The sequence below is a fragment of the Chelonia mydas genome, chromosome 1, assembly GCF_015237465.2.
Source record: "Chelonia mydas isolate rCheMyd1 chromosome 1, rCheMyd1.pri.v2, whole genome shotgun sequence".
Taxonomy (NCBI): domain Eukaryota; kingdom Metazoa; phylum Chordata; order Testudines; family Cheloniidae; genus Chelonia; species Chelonia mydas.
Window position 1 is genome coordinate 289,549,485 of NC_057849.1, and position 25,035 is coordinate 289,574,519.

The 25,035-nt window shown below is 49.2% G+C and overlaps 1 protein-coding gene across 2 annotated transcripts in view; it reads right to left on the reverse strand.

Annotated features, from left to right (window-relative positions):
- Positions 1–25,035, reverse strand: part of SLC16A7 (solute carrier family 16 member 7) — a 150,445-nt gene that overhangs the window by 116,584 nt on the left and 8,826 nt on the right. The window contains exon 1 of one of the 2 annotated variants that reach the window (XM_043548676.1): positions 13,519–13,584. The exons of the other annotated variant lie outside the window; for it this stretch is intronic. The gene's annotated coding sequence lies outside the window, so the exon portion shown is untranslated. Of the gene's footprint in view, positions 1–13,518; positions 13,585–25,035 lie in introns of those variants that run through there. 2 annotated transcript variants of the gene reach the window in all.

Genomic DNA, 25,035 nt, shown 5'->3' on the forward strand with positions numbered 1-25,035 from the left:
TGACCGGGCCAGACGCTTTTTTTTTTTCTTTCTTTTTTTTTTTTTTTTGCTGTTTTTTTTTTTGCTGCCGTTTGAGTGCTGGTCGGCTGCCAGCTTGCCTGTCAGCCCCCCCACACCTGCCCTCGGACGCTGCTACTGCTTCAGCTGCAACCCCCGGAGGAGGGGGGGAGGACTGCCGACCCTCTCCCCGGAGGAGGGGAGTGGACGCCTCCAGACCCAACCGTTTTGCTGTTCGTTTGTGGACTCGCAATAAATCGTCTTCTTATCTTTGCTTGGCATTTTTGGAATGGCTCCAAAAAGACCGGGAGAGAAGACAGCCGACAAAGACATCACCCAGGGAAGCTACAAATCATTGTGGAGGGGGCCATAAGACTGAGTAACTTTTGAACTGTTCTCTCATGTGGCGGGAGTTTGACTGTGTCTTAACTGTGTTTGTAGGGGCACAGGGGGTGTGGCACGGAGCTGCCCCCCGATCTACCAGTGCCCCCCCAACACTACTACAATCGTCACGGCCCTCCCGCCGTCCATCCCTGCTGGCAACTTGCCATCTGCCTCTAGACTCAACTGCTTGCTCTGAATTTCGTCATCCAAACCAGACACAACAGCCGACCAAACGAGACGCGTCCTCCCCCCCCCCCCCCCCCCCGGACTGCCCACCCCACAGTTTGCCCCTACTACCTGACCCCAACTCCTGTTTCCTTCCCCTGTCCAGTCCGACCCATTTGCCCCACCCCCCCGCCTGCAGCCCAACAGGGAGAAGTGGTTAATCTGCTTCCCCCTCCCCCCTCCTCCTTCTGGTGTCTCCCCGTCTCTCCCTGCTCACGATGGCGGGGAATGAGAGGGGTGAGGCCCCTCTAACAAACTCAGTTGCCCCTCCCCCACCTACCCCCCTGCCCAACCCCCAAGCCTCCCCCCCCACCACTGCTGCCAAAACACCGGCCATCGCCCCCGCTGGGGCATCGGCAGCTGGAGGCACTGGGGCAACTATTGCCGCTGCTACGCCCACCGCCCCCCCCAAATTCTAGGAAAGCCCCCCCGGTTAGCCGGAAAGGCCAGGGTGCAAAGAAGGGGAAGGGCCCCGCCACAACCACCAAGCCCTCCATGGCAGAGGCTGCCCCACCGCTGTGGCCTCGTCATCGACCATGGCGTCCCTCCCCACTGTTCCCTCCACCAGGTCTGCGAGCGTCCCTCCCCTGGCCCCCAGGGCGTATGCCCGGGTGGTGGCAGTCCCCCCCCCGCCTGCCACCTCGTCATCTCGCCCACCCACCGCCTCCGCTACCATCAATAGTGGCCGGGGCCCCTTTCCCACCATGACCAGGAAGCATGGCGTCCGTTGCCTCCTGGTGCCCGCCTCGCCCCACGTGGAGACATACGTGCAGGCATTGGCGAGGACCCACGGCTATTGTGGCAGCCTCCAAAATGTACAAGAAGGTCGTCTTTTTCTTAGCATCGGAGGCTGCTGCCCAGGAGGTGGTGGAGAAGGGCCTGGCGGTGGGGGGGGGGGGGTGTTTGTCCCCCTGGAGCCGCTAGAAGACCTGGGCGTCCGCCTAGTCCTGACCTCCATACCTCCTTTTCTACCCAATGCCGCCCTGTTACCCGCTCTCTCCACCCTGGGGAAACCCGTTTCTGTCATCAGCCCTCTCCCGTTGGGCTGCAAGGACCCCACCCTCCGTCACGTCCTTTCGTTCCGCCGGCAAGTGAAGCTTCTACTGCCACAGGCAGCGCGTGACGGAGAGGCACTCGAGGGATCCTTCCTAGTCCCTTACCAGGGAGCCCGCTATCGGGTCTATTATTCCACAGGAGAGGCCCGGTGCTACCTCTGCCGATCAGCGGGGCATGTCCGAAGAGACTGCCCCTTGGCCCGGCGGGGAGGGGCACCCGAGACCCCCGAGACCCAGCAGGACATCGGCTCCGTCATTGCCGACGCCCCTGGCTGCCCGACATCTGAAACCACCTCTCCTCCTGCTCGATCCACCACTGCTCCTGCCCGGGCCCAAGAGACACCTCCCCTACAACGCCCAGACGAGCGAGGGAGCCCCGCCCTTGCTGTTAACAATCCAGCAGAGCCTATGGAGGAGGGTGCAGCAAAGATATTACCGGGCATAGGAGAGGGCCCACCCCAAGGAGAACCGCCCCCCCCTCATACTGCCTCACCGTTCCCCCCCCCCCGAGCCCCGAACCATCGCCTCTGCCCCCCGACATGACCCCTGCTAACCAGCCCCTGGACGATGCTATGGAGGGCCGGACCCTAGTCCAGGGAAAGCGAGGCAAGCAGAAGGCTCGAGCTCCGCTGTACCCATCCGATGCGGAGGCCCCCCGGAAGACCAGGAAGGGAGGCACTGAAACTGAGCCTTCCGCTATGCCCAAGAGTGAGATCCAGCCACCGGTGTCAGGAGGGGAAGACAAAATAGCACTGGAAGGTAGAATCTCCCCTCCACGGGAGATCCTGCCCTCCGAGACCCCTGAGGAAGCCCCTTCTGCCCGAATATCACCCGAACCCCCCGCGAACCCCGAAGTGACCGTCGTAGCAGGCGCCAGAGGGGAGACCCCCGGGGTGGCAGAAGACGACCTCTCCTCCATGTATGAGGAGATCGAGGCCCTAGGTTTGACCCCGGTCACCCAGGGAGAGAATGACCTACTGCCGGCTGGCCTCGATCTGGGCAACCTTACCCCAGTTCCCGTTTCCCCATGCTCCCTCCCCGTAACCGCCTTCCCGGGCGAGCACCCTGCAGAAGGTGGTCCACCACCTGATGCCATGGCTGCCAAATCCACCACAGAGCCTGCACCTAGCATCACTGGGAGCCCCCTCCCCACCCCCTTAACCCTCGAATCTGTTCGGGAGACACCACCTCTCAGCTGCTTGCCTCCCGGAGCCCAGAGCCTCGCCTCTGCCCCCACCCCCACCCCTGTCCCTGCCCAGTCCACCTCCTCCTGCAATGCTATTGCCGCCCCTGGGGTTATTTCTTTCCCGTTTTTTGTGGATCCCCCCCAAGGAGCAGCCTTTGCATTTTCCTGCCGCAACCCATTAGGAGCAGCAATTTTCCCTCCGCCATCCTCTTCTACCCCAAGGCTTGAGACGGACCTAATAACTTTAGCCTGTCAGACGCCCCGTCGGTGGTCTGCACCCTACCTGCCTGCCTCAGTGGACCACGAGGCTGCACCAAGAGCCCCACCAGGGAATAACCCGGAAATCGCAACCCCACCCCCCGTGAGCTGCGAAAAGCGTTGCGAGAGTTTTTAGAAGACATCCGTGGCTCCTGCAACAGGGTACAGCTAGCTCTCCAGCTATGGGGGGACTTTGATCAAATCCTCCAGGCCACAAGGGCCCTTATAAAGGAGGGTAAAGGGAAAGGAAGGCACGGTGCCGCGGCCTACGGGCGGGCCCGCAGCTTCCGTGACGATTTACTCACTTACGGGATGGGTCATGGATTGTTGTGCGACCCGCCGGGGGCTGCGAATACCCCCGCCAACAAGGAACCCCCACCCCCCCAGCCCTCCACATGACGCTCCTCATTATTGCAACTTTGAACACCAGGGGCTGTAGGATGGCTCTCCGCAGGTCCCAGGTGCTCTCTTACCTTCGGGAAGGGGGGTACTCTGTGGTTTTCCTGCAGGAGACCCATACGGATCCGACCGCCGAGGACAGCTGGCGGCTGGAGTGAGGGGACGGGGTCTACTTCAGCCACTTCACGATTCGACAAGCTGGAGTGGCGACCCTGTTCTCCCCCAATCTACGGCCCGAGGTGCTAGGGGTCACTGAGGCCGTGCCGGACCACCTGCTGCATCTCCGAGTCCGTATGGAGGGGTCGTGGTCAACCTCATTAACATCAATGCCCCGATAATGAGCCCGAAGCGGCCGCAATTCTATCAGCGGGTGTCTGTCTTCCTCAGCACCCTAGATTCTCACGAGTGCTTCGTCCTGGGAGGGGACTTTAACACCACCCTCGAGGAACAGGACCGCTCAGGGGCCGAGCTGAGTCCGGCCGCTGCGAACATTCTCCAAGAAATAGTCGAACATCACTCCCGAGTAGATGTCTGGCGTGACCACCACCCAGATGACACTTCCACGTTCACCTTTGTCCGGGTGGAGGCCTATCGGTCACACCACTCTCGGTTGGACCGTATTTATTTATCCAGTTTCCATCTTTCACAGGCCCACTCCTCCAACATTCGGCCAGCCCCATTTTCCGACCATCATCTAGCCACCATAACAGCCTCCCTCCGTGCAGAGAGGCCGGGGCCGGCCTATTGGCACTTTAATAACAGCCTGTTGGAGGATGAGGGCTTCGTGACGTCCTTCCAGGAGTTATGGCTGGCGTGGCAAGAGCAGCGGCGTGCCTTTCCCTCGGCGCGGCGATGGTGGGATCTAGGGAAGGTGCGAGCCAAGCTCTTCTGCCGTGACTACACCAGGGTCACCAGCCGACGGAGAAATGCAGCAATAGAGCAGTTGGAACGGGAGGTCTTGGAGATGGAGAGGCGTCTGGCCGCCAGCCCCGAGGACCCATTCCTCTGTGGAGCGTGCCGAGAGAAGCTGGAGGAGCTCTGGGCCCTCGAGGACCATCGGGCCCGAGGTGCCTTTGTTCGTTCCCACATCCGCCTCCTTCGGGAGATGGATCGCGGCTCCCGTTTCTTCTACGCCCTGGAGAAAATGAGGGGGCCAAGAAACACGTCACCTGTCTTCTAGCAGAAGACGGCGCCCCCCTCACGGATCCGGTGGAGATGTGTGGGAGGGCCCATGACTTCTACACAAGCCTTTTCTCCCCGGATCCGACCGATCCTGGGGCTTGCAGGGTGCTCTGGGAGGAACTCCCCATGGTCAGCATGGGCGACCGAGACCAACTAGAGCTGCCTCTCACCCTGGCCGAGTTCTCGGAAGCCCTCCGTTGCATGCCCACCAATAAATCTCCGGGCATGGACGGGCTGACCGTGGAGTTCTACCGCGCGTTCTGGGACATCCTTGGCCGAGACCTAGCCACTGTCTGGGCTGAGTCTTTGCAGGGTGGGGTCCTCCCTCTTTCGTGCAGGCGAGCAGTGCTCGCCTTGTTGCCGAAGAAGGGGGACCTCCGCGATTTACGAAACTGGCGTCTCGTCTCGCTCCTTAGCATGGACTACAAAATCGTAGCGAAAGCAATCTCGCTGCGGCTAGGGTCTGTGATGGCGGACATAATCCACCCAGACCAGACCTATACTGTCGCGGGTCGCAGCATTTTTGACAACCTATTTCTAGTCCGAGATCTTTTGGAACTCGGGCGTAGAGACGGTCTGTCATTCGCCCTCCTGTCTCTTGATCAGGAGAAGGCGTTCGATAGAGTGGACCATGGGTACCTCCTGGGCACTCTGCAGGCGTTTGGATTCGGACCTCAGTTTGTGAGTTTTCTCCAGGTGCTGTATGCTTCCACGGAGTGTCTGGTTAGGCTCAACTGGACCCTGACCGAACCCGTCAGCTTCGGGCGAGGGGTATGGCAGGGGTGCCCCCTCTCGGGCCAGCTGTACGCTCTGGCGATCGAGTCCTTCCTCTGTCTCCTCCGCAGGAGGTTGACGGGGTTGGTGCTGCGGGAGCTGGAGCTGCGGCTGGTCCTGTCGGCGTATGCCAATGACGTGCTCCTCGTGGTCCAGGACCCAGGCGACTTGGCGCGAGTGGAGGCTTGCCAGGCCATCTATTCGGCAGCCTCCTCCGCCCGAGTCAACTGGGTCAAAAGCTCTGGCTTGGCGGTGGGGGACTGGTGGCAGGTGAGCTCCCTCCCACCCGCGCTTCAGACCATCCGGTGGAGCTTGGGTCCACTGCTCTACCTAGGCGTTTACCTTTCTGCCACACACCCTTCTCCGCCAGAGAAATGGCAAAATTTAGAAGGCGGGGTGATAGAGCGGCTCCGGAAATGGACGAGGCTACTCCGATGTCTCTCCCTCCGAGGGAGAGCACTGGTGCTTAACCAACTAGTCCTGTCCACGCTCTGGTACCGGCTCAACACCCTGGTCCCGGCCCCGGGTTTCCTGACCAACCTCCGGACATCGATTCTGGAGTTCTTTTGGTCAGGAATGCACTGGGCCCCTGTAGGGGTTCTTCATCTACCCCTGAAGGAAGGAGGGCAGGGCCTGAAGTGTCTGCACACTCAGGTCCGTGTCTTCCGCCTCCAGGCCCTGCAGAGGCTCCTTTATAGTGCAGGTAGTTCGACGTGGAGCATATTGGCGCACGCCTTCCTGCACCGCTTCCAAGGGCTCCGATACGACCGGCAGCTCTTTTATCTTTGTCCGAGAGGTTTTCCTTGAGACCTCTCCGGGCTGCCGTTCTTCTACCAGGACCTCCTCCGGACCTGGAAACTGTTTTCAACGACCAGGTCCGTGGCGGCCACCGTGGGAGCAGATCTCCTCGCGGAGCCCCTGCTACACAACCCCCAGCTCCGTGTGCAGGCGGCGGAGTCCCGCTCGGTGCGCCAGAGTTTGGTCCTGGCGGAAGTCACGAGAGTCAGAGATCTCCTGGACTACGACCGGGGAGACTGGCTGGATCCCCTGACGCTCGCTCGGTGCATGGGGCTCTCCAGACCTCATACCCCCCGGCGCATACTTCAGGAGGTGAAGGCCGCCTTGACGCCCGCTGCTCGGGCTTATCTCAACCGAGCCCTGCGCGAGGGCGCACCCTGTCCACCCTCTACCCCAGGCCCGCCGGATCTTTCAATTGGGCCCCTACGCCGTAGATCCCAACAAACCCCTCACCCTTTCACTGCGAGCCGGCTGCATGAACTGCAGTCGGTCAGCTTCCAAATCGCGCCACGGAAATATCTATACACACTCACGCTTCACACCCTTCACGCCCACACCCTGGTGTCCCGCCCCGATACAAAGTGGCGGGACCTCCTGCCACCTTTGGAGGTTGAGCAACCCCGGTGGGCCTGCCTGTATTCCACCTTGGTCCCGAGGCCCGTCGGGGACATTAGTTGGCGGCTCCTTCACGGAGCTGTGAGCACGGGCGTGTTTTTGACGCATTTCACCCCCATCCTGGATACTTGCCCTTTTTGCAACGTGAGGGAAACCCTGGCGCACATATATTTAGACTGTTCCAGGCTGCAGCCCCTTTTTTGGCTCCTCACGAATATTTTATTACGCTTTTGGCTACACTTTTCCCCTCACCTTTTTATCTACACACTCCCCATCCGTGGCCCCACAAAATCGCGAGATCTTCTGGTTAACCTCCTCCTAGCCCTAACTTAAACAGCCATTTATAAAACCAGAAAGGGGAGGTTGGTTAATGAAGCGTCCTGCAATTGTAGGGCCGTTTTCCGATCCTCAGTACATTCACGTATCTGGGCGGAGTTCCTCTGGGCAGCGTCCACCAACTCCCTTGATGCCTTCGAGGAGCGGTGGGCGCTGTCCGAGGTTCTCTGCTTGGTGACCCCATCCGGTTCTCTCCGTCTGACCCTTTGATTGAGGGGAAGAGCGAGAGACCCCAGCCCCAGCCATTGCCGCTGTGAATACCATCATCACTGTCACCTAGGAGGGGTCCTATCACACGTGGTGTATGTCCCCCCCACCCCCAAACCGTCCACCCCGCAGCCATGCCCATCTTGTCGGGCACTCTCAGGAGAGGAATAATCGGTGACAGTGGGCGTGGTACTATGTAACTCGAGGGGGTGGAAGACCATGAGTGTCGAGGAAGCCCCCCCACTCTAGGCCACCAGGTAACTCAGGAGGGTGGAAGACCACAAGTGTCAAGGAAGCCCACCCCCGCTCTGGGCCCAGGCTAGCCTGAACACTTCTCCCTCCTGAAGGCTGCTGTGTTATACCTTGTGTTTGCTTTTGTTTTGTTGCATAGTTTTGCTTTATCCTTTTTGGTGATTCCTTTTAAGTGTTACATGAATAAAATTCTTTTCTGCTTAAAAAAAAAAAAAAAACCACTCTCCTGCCATGCTGTATCACATATCCCACCCCCCACTCAACACCATGGGGTTGGGCTACTTGGGACAAGAGGCAGTGCTGTCCTGATAGGCCATCAGCGTTGCCGTGTTGGCTTCCGGCCCTATGCTGTACCCGGAAATGGAAGAGCTGCGGGGATAGGAAGCACCTAGTCACTGTTGTGTTCTTCTCCTCCAAACTGCTCTCTACTCCAACATCAATCCACTCTTCTTCAACTCCTCCAAACTGCTCTCTGCTCCAGCACCAATCGACTCTGCTTCAACTCCTCCAAACTGCTCTCTGCTCCAACACCAATCCACTCTGCTTCAACTCCTTCCCTTGTCTGATTGAAGCAGGAGGATTTATCAGGTGACTGGCTTCAGTTGCTCTAATTAATCTATAGCAAACTTTCTTCCCTCTGCAGGGAATAAGGCTCCCTTCTAGCACTCTCCTGCTGCCCTCTGGCCACGCTGTATCACAAACCTTATTATTTACATCCCCCATCCCTCTTTAACTTTTTATCAGCCCTAATATTTATTTTAGTTTTGCATAGAAACTTGGAATTGTGATTGTTGCTTTTAATACACCTAATTAAATTAAATAATACATGAGAACCAAAAAGTAACACTGATTTGAAAATGCCTCTAAATAAAAATGAAACTGACCAATTCATTTTGATTGTCCAAGCAGAGAGAAACAAATAAATTAAACTTTTCCGTACCCCCGAGTTCTTATTATTAAAGTGCTTGAGCCCAGTCCTGGGGTCCTTACTCATCCCTGGTCTATACTATGAACTTATGTCGGCATAACTACATCACTCAAAGGTGTGGAAAATCCACACCCCTGACTGAGTAATGCAGTTATAACAACCAAACTCCCAGTGTAGACACTGCTATGTCGATGGGAGGGCTTCTCCCGTCAACATAGCTACTGTCTCTCAGGAAGGTGGAGTACTTATGCCAATGGAAGAAACTTTCCCGTCAACATAGGTAGTGTCTTCACTAGATACTACAGCGTCACAACTGCACCAGTGCAGCTGCAGCACTGCAGCACTGCAAGCGTAGAAAAGTCCTCAGACAAACTCTGACTTTAATAGTAATTTTACCTGAAAAGGACTGGAAGAGTCAGACCCTTCAATTAAAACAGAGATGCTACCTGCTATGAATATAGTTATCTATACCATGGCAATCAATGTAGTATTTCAGTACTGTATGCAAAATATAATTATGAAGTTAATAGGGGATTACAAAATACTACTGAGTTTTAAGTTGCAATATTGTCTGTGTCACTTTGGAGCTGTGCAAAAAAACCAAACCCAAAAAACAAAGCTGCAACTGAATAGTGCTGTAATTTTGCAGTGTACTTGTAGCCATGTTGATTCCCGAATATTATAGAGACCAGGTGGGAGAGGTAACATCTTTTTTTGAACCAACTTCTGTTGGAGAGACAGACAAATTGTCTGGCCACACCCCATTGCTCTTCAGGTCTGGGAAAGGTACTCCCAGATTCACAATAAAATGCAAGGTGGAACAGATTGTTTAGCATAAGTAGTTAGCACATACTGTAAGGGACCAGGCACGGTAGAGTGGCCCATTAACACCTTTGCAGTCATAGGACAAAGGGAGGGAGGGGTTAGTGGGTTACAGAGTGTTGTCATAAGCAATAAATCCAGTCTCTCTGTTCAGTCTATGATTGTGTTTAACTGAGTAAAGAATTTAAGTTCCTAGGCTCGTCTTTTGAATGTGAGGGTTTTCTTTGAGGGCCTATCAATCCACTTTTAACTTCATAATTATATTTTGCATATTCACACCCTTGGCTAGCTTCATAGTAGTTTATACTGACATCTTGCAGTGTAAACCCTGGCATAGGCTATGTCTACACTATCCAGCTTTTAGTGAAATGGCTTTGCCGCTAAAAGGAGCACAGCGTAGCCGCTGTTTGTTGGCACTGACAAAAAACTTCCACCCCCAATGAGCGGCGTTAGCATTGTCAGCAGGAGAGCACTCCTGCCAACAAAGCGCTGTTCACACAAGTGCTTGTCATAGACAAAACTTTTGTGTTCAGGGGCATGTGTTTTTTTAACCTCTCAGCGACAAAAGTTTTGTCTTTCACTTGCCCGTGTAGACAAAGCCATAAATCCATTAGGGAAGAGGTTATAGTTAGGGCCCTGCCAAATTCACAGCTGTGAAATCTGATCTCTCGCGTGATATCTGGCTATTGTGGGCGTGTGTTTTTTTAACCTCTCAGCGACAAAAGTTTTGTCTTTCACTTGCCCGTGTAGACAAAGCCATAAATCTATTAGGGGAAGAGGTTATAGTTAGGGCCCTGCCGAATTCACAGCTGTGAAATCTGATCTCTCGCGTGCTACCTGGCTATTGTAGGGGAAGAGAGTCTGATCTCCTCTGCGCTACTCGGGGCGCCCCTGCCGGGGGCTCCTACTGCATGCCAGGCCCCAGCTTCTAGTTCTGGACTGGTTGGGGAAGGACAGGACTTCCTCTTCCCCTGCAGGGGCTGCTCCTCCGGCCAGGTCAGACCCACTTCTTGGAACCTCCCCTGGCTGCAAGAACCTCCGTGGCTGCGCTGACCTTCAGAGCCCAGCTCAGCTCTGAGGGCAGCACTCCCGCCAGCAGCAGCGCAGAAGTAAAGGTGGCAATCCCGTGATCCCCCTGCAATAGCTTTGCAACCGCCCCCATGCCCTCTTTTGGGTCTGGATCCCCATGGTTATGACACCATGAAACTTCAGATGTAAACATCTGAAACCATGACATTTACTATTTTTAAAATCCTGTGAGGGTGAAATTGACCAAAATGGATCGTGAATTTGGTAGAGTCCCAGTTACAGTAGTCAAATACTACATCGATGGATATGGTATATTCGTAGTAGATAACATCTTTTTTTTAAATAAAAGGCCTGAGTCTGCAATTCTCTTTTTGTCCTGACTGCAGAGGTGTTAATGGGCCACTCTCCCTTGAAATGTCCCTTGCTGCCTATAGCATTTGTGATTCCCCTATGAATCTAGGTCTACATTGCCTTACAGGACCCAGGAGGACGAAGGCTGTTGCTTGTGCTCCCAGTGCCCTTTCTTATTTATGGATACTGAGATGGCTACCCATGTCATTCCAGAGCCTCTGTCAATAGCAGGGAGGGGTTTTTCCAAAAGTGTCTAAGTCACTTAGGAGCCCAAGTCCCATACAAAGTCAATGTAGATACTTTTGAAAATCTTGACCTATTGCCCGTTTTCATCATGCCCCGCTTGCTCTGCTGGGCATTGAACAATGCGGGCCATTTTCACATCTTATGCAAATACACCTGCATGTACTGAAAATGCAGGGGCCAACCTGGAGCCTACACTTGACCTAACAAAAGAACAGCAGACACTTAAAGCAAAAGAAGGACCTTTCAAGGAGGGACAGGAAGAGCCATACGACTTGTCCTAGTTCAGGGACCCCAAAAGTGGGTAGCGAAATGGGGTCGCCAAGGCTGGAGTTAGAGTTAATGGGGCCCAGGGCTGAAGCCCAAACTCAAGCCCCACTGCCCAGGGCTGAAGCCAAAGCCTGAGCCCCACCAGCCAGGGCTAAGGTTACATGCCCCCCGCCCAGGCCAGAAGCCCCTGGGCTTCAGCTTTGGGCCCCCACCCAGGGAGGTGGGGCTCAGGTGGGCTTGGTCTTCAGTCCCCACTCCTGGGGTCGTGTAGTAATTTTTGTTGTCAGAAGGGGGTCACGGTGCAATGAAGTTTGAGTACCGCTGATCTAAGCCTTCCAAAATTAAGGATCTAGGCCCAGATCCGCAATTAAACCTGAGGCTTCAAGTGTGTCCATATGATCCTACACCACAAGTGTTCGTTTTCAGCCTGGCACTCAGCAGCATGTACAGAACACCAGCTATTTAAACTTTTCATTTATTAACATACTTTTAAAACCTGTTAGCATGCTACAATCACCAAAGCATGGGGCATTGAAATCTTCATTACGTGACATTGGTTCTGCCATGGGTATCACAGCAAAAACTTCATTTAAGCAGCCTTAATGGCAGTTGCTCAGAAACAAAGCAGTTTCTAATTTAAACATGTGTCAATCACACAGAAAAAACTATTTCCTGTCCAGTTAAGAACAAACAAAACATCCTGTCTCTCCCCCGCAAAAATCTAAATTATATCAGTGATTCTCAGTACAGAAGCAATAAGGAGGATCAATAAAAAAGTGTAATGCAAGTTTCACAACATTATAATTAACTGTCTTACTTTTGCATAGTGTTCTGATAACCATTGAAGTTACCCATATTTTCAGTTTTATATTTTGATACATTTACAGCCAGCTCCTCAGCTGGTGTAATTCAGCACACTTTTATTGACCTCAAAGGAGCTGTGTTATACTACCTGAGGAGCTGGCTCTTAGGCCCTAAGCCTGCACTAGAGAAGTCAATGGGAGATTCAGCATCAGGCTTTCTGTCTCTAAATTGTTATAATATGGATTTCACAAAGACAACCCTAACAATCATCAATTTATCTTCATGAAAAACTCAGTCAACATTTTGCCTTAAATTGTGTGTAAACAGCTATTTGAAAATTACTGGTGCATTAGCTATTAGCAAAAAAAATTAATTACTTTTTTACATAATGAATAAAAAGTTGAAAACTGCTGTCACACGTGCTTCACTCAGAACCAGTCTATTAATTTTAAAATGCCTGGAGCTAAAACTAGTGGTGGGAGACAATGTCATTAAAACAGACTCTTATATTGTTTGCTTTCAAGAAACCGATAGTCCCTTATTTTAAAAGTTTTAAATGAACTGAATGTGTAACTGCCCAATGTTGCTCAGTGTCCTGCATTTCACTCGCTGTTTCTGTTTTACTGTGTTTTGTATTGTGTTTTATGCCAGAGACAGATTTTTATTATTGCTGTCTGCCCAAAACCCTCATAAAAATAAAGATGCTTATCTCAAGAGCCCGTCCCAGTAAGACCTTTTAAGTGAATATGTTAAAATGATTGTTTGCAGCGTAGGTCCAATAAAAGATATTACCTATCTTGTCTCTTTAAAATGTTTGCACACTTTGAAGATGTACAGAGTTGATCCTCTTTGCCATCCTGGATTCTGGTCTTCCCTTCTCCACACTTGCACAAAAATCATCTAACTGATTCAACCATGTCCAAATCTTTTTACTGGCCCCTCTCAGCTTTTCCACAGTAGATGAAAGCTCACTCCTGCCTCTGTAACTTATTTCTGTGTCCACTAATTCTGAAGCCCCTTTCCTGACCATATCTGCAGTGCTATTTCCCTTTTCTTCAAGTTCCTCTTCACAAGACTCATCTTCGATAAACACTTTCTCTTCACAGAAGTATTAACAAAATATACAAAGAAAAGTGTCTGAACAAGGAATGTCTGAGTGCCATCACTCAACCACGCTATTTTTTGTTATAACTCTTTGGGACAGGATCCTTGTCTTCATACTTGTCTTTACAGTGGTGTTATATAAGGAAATAATCATAATACTTTAGCATTACACAATATTCTGTATAACACTGGCTTGTTACCTTTAATTGTTCAGTTAGTTTCAAACTACTAGATAAATCCATGCAAGTTATCTGTTATCAGTAAGCAAAGGTAAAAGAAAATAGCAAGTGATACATTACCTGGAAGAGGGCTGCTGTCCAAGCTAATAATCTAGTCTTGATAGCTATAAGGACTTCAGATAGTCTGAGCATTTAAAGACTCTTTGTAGTCCTGATTGGTTTATGACAACATAATGTTTTTATTGTTTATTTCTAACAACCAATAGCCAAAGGAACAGGCATCTCAAATTACATACATGTATGAAGTTATGATGCTTCCGTCTCGATGCTTTTTCATAAGAGGGAAAGTTACACAGTAAAACTGTTGTTCTTCCCTAATACTTATACAAGTCCACCTAGGATCTCTCATAAAGCTTCTTCATCTACTACAGAGGATTTTTCTGATTGTTACTGTGTATCTTAAAATTTATGAAATTTATCTTTTATAAATTCTTCATGTTGCATGAACAGCAATAGTTTTAAAAACATGTGGAAAAAATTCAGACAAGAATCCAACATGAACACCCACATTTAGGGGCAACTAGGGTTTTCAGTCTATTGATAATGTTAATAGGAGTTCCACACACAGAGCTCATGGGTCTTTTATGTCACTTAAGAAGAAGTACAATGAGTGAAAATCATCACTAGTTATTATTTCAGTTGACAGATCAAACAAACACTAAAGCCAACTATGCAGTAAATATCACATGCATACTCTTGAAAACATGAAATAGACATTCATATTGCAATAACCATGTTACCAAAATGTATTTTTTTCTGATATACATGAAATTATCCAGCAATTAACTATAAATATGGATTTATACTTCACAGATTTCTTTAGTCAGATTAATTCACAGACATACTAAGTTTTCACAGACATTTCACATTAGGTTTTATAATATAATTAGAACATTATATGTGTTAATAACCACTATTATCTGCTGCATAAATTAAAAAGATATCTTTCCACATGTATACTACAGATTTTGCTTTAGAGCTGCATGGTTTTTATTTTATTTTATTTCCAAAAACTCTCAGTTTTGAAGATGGGTGAAATCTAATCATTTTGAATATATGTGGGAAAATGAATGAATGCATAAGAGGCAAAAATCTATCCAAAACAAGTTACAACTTTTCACCCTTTAGCCCCATGTAAAAATACATTCACCATTTTCACACAGAAGGATTTTTCCCTTTTTGATTGCAAAAATTACCACATTTTTTCTGTGAAAAATAGAAAAATAAAGAAAAAAGATTAAATGTTTTTAATGTCATAAGATCAGTGAAAATGTTATTTTTCACAGTCCTCTATGTGCAGTTTGACTCAGCATACAATACGAATGACTCAGTGCTGAAAGAGTTGACATCACATGTCTAACTGACATGGAAAACAAATTCTGTAGCCTAAGGTACAGAAATAAATTGAAACCTAAACTTGCCCTAAATATTCACTGTACAACTGATATTAATACCTCCAAGGTTTCACACCATCAACTACTTTGATATGTGAATTTCGCCAGTGTCTGAAACAGATTTTATAAAAAAAACTTCCCATTTTGCTCTGCCCAGCACTTTTTGAAAGTTCACAGGGTAAGAAGCAATTTTCACTATGAATTAAATCTATCTGAAAATAACAATTAGTTACAATCAGCACTTCTAAGCCTGGTGGTTATCTTGCTAAAACACTGAAATTAGTTATGGGACTAGTATGTGCAAACCCAATATAAGAGTTTGTTTAAATAAAGAAATGGTTTTTTTCCTCCTGTTTAAGACTTGTTTAATAATGAGAAAATATAATCATTTAATTAATCTCTCTGACGTCTGAAAGTTTAATTTGTATCTGACCTGGTTCCTTTAGGAGGGATGAAGTGTACTTGAAGATAAAGGGGAATAGTGATAGGTAAGCCTCAGTTACCAAGAAGTACAAAGGACACGGTAGAAGGGTGTTCAACTCTCTGCTGAACACCACAGCAGGAGGGGATTATGTTTGCTGACATAAGTACATAAGGAAGAGGGCAGAGAGGTGGTAAACACAAAACACAGAGGGGTGGTAAACACAAGTTGTTGAACTCTGACACAGCAGGAACGATAGCCTATTTCCCTTTTTTGGTCAGAAATAGGAAACAGACTATTGTTCCTGCTGGATTCTCTGTCACAGTTCAACAACTTCTGTTTATATCTGTGAACATCCTTTCTTACATATTTGTGTCAGCAAACATAATCCCCTCCTGCAGTGGCCTTCAGTAGAGGGTTACACGTCCTTTCACAGGATCCCTACTTGCTGTCTTTATTTTTATTTTATTTTTTGTTGGGCGGGTAGGGGGAGCAGGGGGAGAGAAAATAGGGCCTTCACCTGAAGATTTCCACGTCCACAAAAGGTAAACGTGGGGCGAGGGAGTAGCTGCAGGCACCACCCTTGAAGGTGAGCCTGATGCCCATAGAAGGAAGATCTGCAGGCCTCCTCTGAAGGAAGAGAGCAACCTCATGATAAGGTCAGCAAAAGCAAGACTAGAAAGGACGAGGTGAGTCACTGGAAAGGTGGGTACTGAGAGGGACAGCCAATTGGAGAAGTCATAGTGGGAGACAGACAGAGACTCAAGAAAGAAGTGGAGGTGGTGTCCGGGAGATCATGAGAAATCTTTAAATAAGTTTCAAGTAAATATTCAGACTTTCAGAAACTCACCTGAACCTCCCAACCAGATGAGATTCACTTCTCACTACTATCTGTTCCATACTATTCATGATTTATTCATAGATACTATTAATTTTCAGACTGTGGTGCTCAGAGCTGACATATTAGTTCCTTTATTCTTATTTTCCCATATCATATCCTTCTGTCACAATCCAGCTATGTCACTAATAAGATAACTAATCGTCATAATACATTACAGCAGGAGTGGCAGCTGTATACTAACTATACTTAATGCTGTATAATCATTTATGTTCTAACTACCTGCTTTTGGACACGCACAATTTTCTTTTGGGCTGATTCTCTTCAAACTTGTTTTGTGCTTTAAGATTTATTTATTTATTTTAAGTTTAAGCAGAATCAGTATAGCCCTGTTGGTGTGAAAGGAGAGTGAATATTTTCTACAATAAACATATTCTTATGACTTTCTTTGAAACAAACCCACAGTCACATTGGCATGGTGTTGAAAGCTGCAATTTGGCATAGGAATAGCATTCTCATGTGCTGCAGAGAAAATTTATTTCAATTTGACCGAGTTATGAGCCTTTGAAAATCACATGCAGCACAGTACATTGTGTTCAGGATTTTGTTTTGCTATGCTTGTAAAATGTGCAACTCAGGAAGTCTGCAATATGTATCTGTCCAGCTAATTTTAGCTATGTCATGGAAAGTATATAGATGCTGTGTATAGGCTGGGTCCTGCTTTCTACTAATATGGTAGCCATCTAGCTTTACTAATCCAAGTACTCTTGAAAACTGAATTTTATGTACTCTTTGGTAAACACAAATTTTGATTGTCTAGTTAACCAACAACAGCAGAAATTTCTAATTTTAGACTTGTAAATACAATTCAAAATTCACACTGTTTGCTTGCTATACTGTATAAGTCATCCAAGAGGGCAACAATCAGACCCTTGAACAATAACCAGTGCCTTATGTAATGGCATGTACATGGAATATTCACAATGAACTGCTCACAACTGACTCGCAGTACAATAATTATTTGGTGAAGACACATTTTTAACAACAAATTCAAGAATCCCTTAGTTTATTCTTTCTCGGAAAAAGAGGCAAAATTTATCCAATCAAATGTTCATTATGAATTATTTTACCAGTTCTAACATTTAGGAATGAAGATAACAGCAGAGTCTTTGTCTACACTAACACTTTTGTTGGCAAAACTTTTGTCGATCACGGATGTGATTGACACAAATTTCACCGTCAGATGGGCTGGTGTGGACAGTACTATGTTGGCAGGAGACATTCTCCCATCGACAAAGCTACTGCCACTCATTGGGGGTGGTTTAATTATGCCGATGGGAGAACTCTCTTCCGCCAGCATAGAGCAGCTACACGGGACACCTTACAGCAGAGCAGCTGCAGCGGTACAGCTGTGACACTGTAAGTCTGTAGTGTAGAAATAGCCTGAGATGCCAAGTCCAAATAATAAGATCTGACAGGGGGTGAGACATCATTCAACAACAATATGTTTGAGTGTGTTGCATATGAGAAAAATTTAAGTCTGAAAATTAAATAACATGTCATATTTCCCAGTGTTGTGTGCCTTGGCCCTTATGCATTGTGTTGTGTTGCATTGGGGTGCAAGGACAAAGAACCTTGTATAGCCCATATAAAGACCAGACAGAATTACAGCACCTGGGTCCTGAAGAGGCAAAGAGAGTTTCTTCATCTGCACAGTGCCCCCAAAGGAACAGGAAATAATGGGGAAGCAGCTGGGTAAAAACTTTGACCCCCTCACTCTCCAGCTCGCCAGACTGACCAACCACATGGGAGGGGTAAACTACAGCCCACAGACAGAGGAATTAGTGGGTACACTACCTAAGGAGATTCCTCATGACTCCCTGCAATTGATCCCTCAGTACCCCCCGGCTGAACCCAAACCAGCTGCCAATGTCTCTGATCCCCCAACCAACAATATACCACCATTTCCCCACAAATCCCTAAAATCAACCCCACCTCTGCTCAAGCCTCTGCCACTGGTACTCCAGTCGCCCACCTTCCTCTCTTCACTTTTGTCTCACAATCTCACCCACCCTGAGATGCTGGCTGCCTCATCTCCACCTACTAAAACTGTCGCCATCCAGCCAGTGCCTCAACAGCACAGCACCACACAAAGTCCATGCTAAACAGAGACTCCTGTACAACTGAATGTGAAGCCCGGATCACCACAAGACTCCATGGCAGATGACTCCGCTACAGCTCTACTTCTCCCTCAGTCTTCCCAATTTTTCATCTTTTAATGAACTTTTCTCTTTTAAAGTTATCCAGATGAACAGATTCCCTAAAGCCCAACTATAAACAAACACAAACTGTACAGTACTTTCTTAGTCATTTTGAGATGACCACATAGATGTAACTCTATTAGGGCAGAGTTAAAGGTGTGGTTGTTATCTGAATGTAAGCCAACGCCTCAACTGAAAAGGGAAGCCATAAAACTCTAAATTTCTAACTTATTTTCTAAACAGTGTAATTCTTGCAAAGTAGCATACACTCAGGCCATTGATATGTGTCCACAACTTTTCTAGTCTATTCAGTCCTTTTTGGATTCTTTTACCACCACCATTGTAACAGAGCTCTTTCATTTCACTTTAACTGAGAGAAAGAGAGAGAGACAAAGTGTAAATATCTTTCTTAGCTCAAAGTTCAGTATTTGAGTATGATTCTGAGGAACTGAATGTGTTCCCTGGACATGACTGCATATTAGAAAGGAAAGGGTGTTTGCTATGGAAGCAAGGAGACAGTGAGCGCATTTGGGCCCTGTGACAGAGCGTACCAACCCCACACTGATGAGGTGAGGGTTAAGGAGTTGCTCCAAATGGAGTGAGGGTTCAAAATGGAGCAACTCAGCTCAGTCTGGGCTGACTAAGCAGGAGAGAAGGTGGGTGCTGCAGCCTTCTGCAGAGGAGCCGCTGGGGCTTCCAAGAGCTGGGACTAGGCCTCACAGTCAAGCTGCTGCAGATCCTTCAGCCATGGATGCCAAACTGCCACAGAAAGAGGGAAACCATCCAGACAGTGGCCCCAAAGAACTCCAAGGGGGACCCCAAGACAGACCAGTGATACCAGAAGAGGATCTGAAGCTGGGATAGGAAGTAGCCCAGACAGCAGAGGTAGGGGTGCCCATCTCCTGTGCTGTGCAATTTGAATTATTGTTTCTTTGAGCCCTGGGTTGGAACTTGGTGAAGCAGAGAGGGCTGGGTTCCCCTTCCCCTGGCCACTGGGTGACACAGCTGCTGAATCCTGCTGCTGGGTTAAGGCAGCCACTGACTCTTGCTACTGGGTGACACAGCCCAGGCTAGAGTATAGCCACTAGATCAGCGGTTCTCAACCACGGCCTCCTGGGGGTCCGTGAGCCTTTTCAAGGGGGCCGTGGGGCCCCGCGTCTGAAGCCTAATGTCCGGCGCCCCCGCAGGGCTGAAACCGGGAGGTGCGGGGCTGAAGACCTGATCCCCAGGGGTTCACCTAGGGAGGTGGTGGAATCTCTATCCTTAGAGGTTTTTAAGGCCCAGTTTGACAAAGCCTTGGCTGGGATGATTTAGTTGGAGTTGGTCCTGCTTTGAGCAGAGGGTTGGACTAGATGACCTCCTGAAGTCCTCTTCGAACCCTGATATTCTATGCTTCTATGAAGCCATGATCCCCAGTGCCCCCTGTAAGGCTGAAGCTGGGAGGCGTGGGGCTGAAACCCCGATCCCCGATGCCCCCCATGGGGTGAACCCCGATCCCTGGTGCACCCTGTGGGTCTGAAGCTGGAAAGCGTGGGGCTGAAACCCCGATTCCCAACGCCCCCCATGGGGCTGAACCCTGATCCCTGGTGCCCCCTGCGGGGCTGAAACTGGGTGGTGCGGGGCTGAACCCCTGAGCCCCAAGCCCTGGTGCTCCCTGTGGGGCAGAAGCCCTGAGCCCATGGGCAGAGTTGGGGACATGCAGGGCATTGCCTCCCACCCCCGAAACTGCAGTGCAAGATCACGGCAGTCCCAGGGGCAGCTCCATGCCTCCCCCCTCATCTCCTCTCCCCGCCCTCTGGCCAGGTCAGAGGCGGGAAGCCAGAGCCAGGCAATGCGGGGCAGCTGCTGCTCTGGTTGGTGCCATGGAGCAACCAACAGCAGCGTTCCTTCCTCTCCTGCTGGGGCACCAGGTTGAAGCTGCTCCTCAGCTCCAAGCCCACTTTGCTCCCGCAGAGGAAGCCGGTAAGAGTGCCCCGGGCAGGGAGACCCGGCTCTGTGGCTGGCACACCCCTCCGGAAACAGGGACTGCAGGGGAGTCCTCCCAGCATACAGCCCCTAATACCCTCTCCCTACACCCTGAGCTATGCCCTCTGTGCACCCTGAGCTATCCCCTGCCCACACACAGTACCTAGCCACCCCCCTCCCTGCACCCTGAGCTACCCCCTGCTGGAACACAGCCCCTAGCCACCTCTGTCCCTGCACCCACAGACACCCCCTGTGTGCACACAGCCCCAGCTACCTCCTCCCTGCAAGTTGAGCTACCCCCCTGCCCACACACAGCCCCTAGGTACCCCATCCTTGCACCCTAAGCTGTTTTCAAACTTTTTGAGCTAAGCCCCCCACCTTTGAGTTATAATTTTTGGTTACATCTCCCCCACCCCCCACAACCCAGGTAGCCTGCTGAGGTGAGTCAGGGGGTGGAGGTGGCACTCCCTCCCTGGAGCCCGCCATGTGGAGGTGGCTCAAGCCCCGCTGGCCCCTGCCCCCCCACAAATAGAAGTCAAACTATGCCTATGTCCAAGACCCATGCCCTGAGACCCTTCCCCCCCACACTGGGCCCTGGAGTTTGCATAGCGTGTTGAGGGAGGGCTCAGAGAGAAAAAGGTTAAGAATCCCTGCACTAGATGGTGTTACTGCTGGTCTTGGACTCAAAACCTCCTTTGGCTGGCACTGTGATGTGTGGGTGGTAGAGGGAGGTGAATTGAAATTTTGAGATTGGGTGGGATGTTAACACTGTCTTTACTGGCAACCTCCTTGATTGTTAATGGCTGTGTTGTTCTGAAATTCACTTCAGCATCCTTAAAGATAAGTGAGCAAGATTTGTGGGTGTGAATTTATTTATTTGTTAAGCACTAACACTATTCTCAGCCCTGTACAGCACATGTAAAAGAGATGGTCCCTAGCTCCAGAATCTTACAATCTAAACTGAGATATCTGCATCTAAATAGCTTACAGCCTTATGTTTGTGGGAGGCAGTGTCAATTTTTTCCAGAGAAGTTTGGATTTGATTAAGGTAGATAGTAAAAAAAAATGTAGATGGACACTACACTAAGAGCTAGGGCTTCATTTTGATATGTTTTAAACATATAAGTCTAATGATGCTGCAGAATATTTGGAAATTGAAATAGTGACTTTGTTTATAGACAGGTGCCTGATTTACCCCATAGTCATAAAGAGGTAGGTTTCAATTTCTATCCACTGTGTCTACAAGGGCAAAGCACCAACTCCCAGAGAACTATAGTTGACTATAGGTTCCAGGCCAAAAACTCTTCTTCCCAGCCCAGCTTCTCCTAATTTCTGGAGTGTGCCAGTCTCTTCCAAGCCATCCAGTGGAAAAGGGGTTTCAGGCAGCTTGAGCTACTGATTCATCGTAGGGTTATGACCAAGGCCTCCAGGGTGGCAGAAGTCAGAAAGTCAATGAATGTGATGCTGGATTGACCCAAAGTTAGAAGCAAATCCACCTTAGACCCATGTGAAATAAATGTCCTGTCTTCACTTTCAAGGCTCTCTACCATTTAGTTCCTCCCTTTCTCTCTTCTCGTATCACTCTGCTTACTCCCAATGAAAATGTCAACACTACACTAACCTGGAACAAAGAATCACCAATCCCTTGAAGGAAACAAAATTTCAAACACATTTTAACAAGTCCCTCTCTCTTTAGGTCAAGCAACAGTTCTTCGGGTCTATTTCTTGGCAGGAAAATACAGTCAATTTTTCTCCCCAGAAGCATCAAAATAAACCGTTCAAGTAGGTGGGGAAATAAACAGGGGGATTCCCTTATGATAGAGTCAAAGGAGCAGTTTTGGGTCACCCTTGGTCCAGAGTTTAATCAAATACAAAAAATGTTCCCTTCTCTGTAGGGTTCAGCTAAACAATTCCGGTCCATCCTTTCGGGAAAACAAATATGAAGAGTCCTCTTCTCATCGAGGTGACAGAAATAAACACACACAGTTAATGAATCTAGGTACGGATCAACTAAACAATTCAAATTCTCCTCTCTAGCAGTGGCAATAACTAAAAGACCAACAATCTCAGCCATGTGGCTCTACGAAACACAGTCCTCTCTACTTAGACTGGAAGAATAATCACCTCCTCGCTTGCCGGAGCCCTTAACTCTTATGGGACTAGTATTATTACTGAGCCCAGCTGAAGAGCCATCCTTCAAAATCTGACAGCAGATGTGGTCACTGTGAGGAGTGGAAGAAGGAGAATCTCTTCGCTCATCCCATACTGAAGGGATTTAACCTCTTTAGTGTCCTGCAAGGCACACACACATCCCATCACATTCCCACTCACTCTTCCTTTCCATCACACAAGCCTCTATCTCTCATCTTCAAGCTTGCTCCATGCTGCCCCTATGTGCGGAACCACTTTCCTTTCCTTGTACATCATGGCCCAAATCCTTTCCAATGCACAAAACTTGACTACATTAACTTTGCACAGGGATGTTCCACAAAAACCAAAGGGTATCCTTCCATCTAGCAGAAATATTCCACTACTGTTACTGTATTCTGTGTACTTTAATAGCATCCTATTTGGAGGACAGTAGTGGCCAGTTGATCTGATTACTCCAGCCGCTTCCGGCCCCAAACCTCTCTGGGCTACAGTGGACAGACCACCTAGACAGAGCACAGCTCTGTGGCAAAAGAGAGTGCAGACCTACTGCACTGATTCTTTGTGACATTCCCTAGACTCCACCACGATTGCTTACAATGCCTTTTAGGTAAGACGAGTAGGACACAACAACCATCCTCTCCTCATTCAAATATTTCATTAAAACACACTTCTTATGTGAAAACATTCAATGTTAGTCCATCAGTGGGGGGTCAGAGAAAGAAAGGAACAATAAAAATACCTGCACTGCTTCAAGATTGGATGCCAGTCTCTGGATATCTAGTCTGTAATGTGTCTCAACTGCACTGTATATTCAGCTCAAGCGGTACAGAACTGTGCTTTGAACCTCTGGTACACTACTTACAAATACAGTACATAAATTCTAGAATACGGTATATTATTGCAGGTTTCAGAGTAGCAGCCATGTTAATCTGTATCCGCAAAAAGAAAAGGAGTACTTGTGGCACCTTAGAGACTAACAAATTTATTTGAGCATAAGCTTTTGTGAGCTACAGCTCACTTCATCGGATGCACGTAGTGGAAAATACTGGGGGGAGATTTTATATACACAGAGAACATGAAACAATGGGTGTGACCATAAACATTGTAACAAGAGTGATCAGGTAAGGTGAGCTATTACCAGCAGGAGAGCGGGGAGCCGCGGGGAACCTTTTGTAGTGATAATCAAGGTGAGCCATTTCCAGCAGTTGACAAGAATGTATGAGGAACAGTGGGGGGGGGGGGGGAATAAACATGGAGAAATAGTTTCACTTTGCAAACTGGATACAATTAACTTACGCTTGAATAAAGACTGGGAGTGCATGTGTCATTACACAAAGTAAAACTATTTCCCCATGTTTATCCCTCTCCCCCACGCCCCCACTGCATGGAGCCCTAGGCATTCCTCGGTCTCTTGGTTTGGGTAGTCTAACATCACGATCCTCTTCCCCTCAGTGCTCCGACTCTGTGTGGCTTCTGGTGGGCTTTCACCCCTCTCTTTTTCCACCTGGGTTCTCCTGGTGGCCCAGTCACCCGAGCTCTAGGGCTTGGTGCTGCTAGTTTAACCCAGGGTGCTTCTTCCTTAACTGGTTGGGTCAGCTCCCTCACCGTCCTTCGCCTTTCTACCAGCGCGACAACCTCGTCGTAGGTGGAGGGTTCGTTCTGGCTTACCCAGGCGTGAAAGTCTGGCGGTAGTCCTCTCATGTACCGGTCGATGACCAGAACCTCTAGTATCTCCTCCGGACTCCGGGACTCAGTTTGTAACCACTTTTGTGTGAGATGGATGAGGTCATATAATTGGGACCACGGGGTTTTGTTTTTCCAGTACCTCCACTCATGATATCTCTGGGCCCGCATTGCGGTCGTTACCCCAGATCTGGCCAGGATCTCTGCTTTCAGCTGGGGGTAGTCTACTGCAGCCTCTTCATGCAAATCATAGTAGGCCTTCTGGGCCTCCCCACACAGGAATGGAGCAAGGAAGCCAAACCACTGTTCTCAGGGCCAAGCCTCCTGCAGGGCTGTCCTCTCAAAGGCCAGGAGGTAGGCCTCTACATCATCCTCCCGCGTCATTTTCTGCAGCCAATTGCTGGCCCGCATGATCTGTGTCCCATCATGGCCGCGGTTCAGCTCTGTAAGGGCCTTTACCTGGTTTATCAGTTCCAGCAACATAGCTCGGTCTTGAGCAGCCTGGTCCATGAGGAGGCGATTACTCTCTTGCTGCAGCCGCACTGCCTCCTGTTGGGCGGCTGCCTGGACATGAGTAGCCTCCTGCTGGGCAGCCGTGGCTTGTATCAGTGCCCGCACTACCTCCTCCATTGTGGTGAAAAAAAAATAAAAATAGACCCTCTTCCCCTTTTTTTTTCCTTTCTTCCAAACACCCTCCTTCTTCCGCCACGCTGTGGACACCAGATCCCACTTCTCACACCAGTTGTGACAAAGTTCCTGTTCTATCTTGGTGGGTCTTGCGCTTATTGGCGGATTTGCTCAACTTGGAGCTTCACGGCAGCCCTCAGCTTGACCGTTTTTCTGAACCGACAGTCCAGATCGACT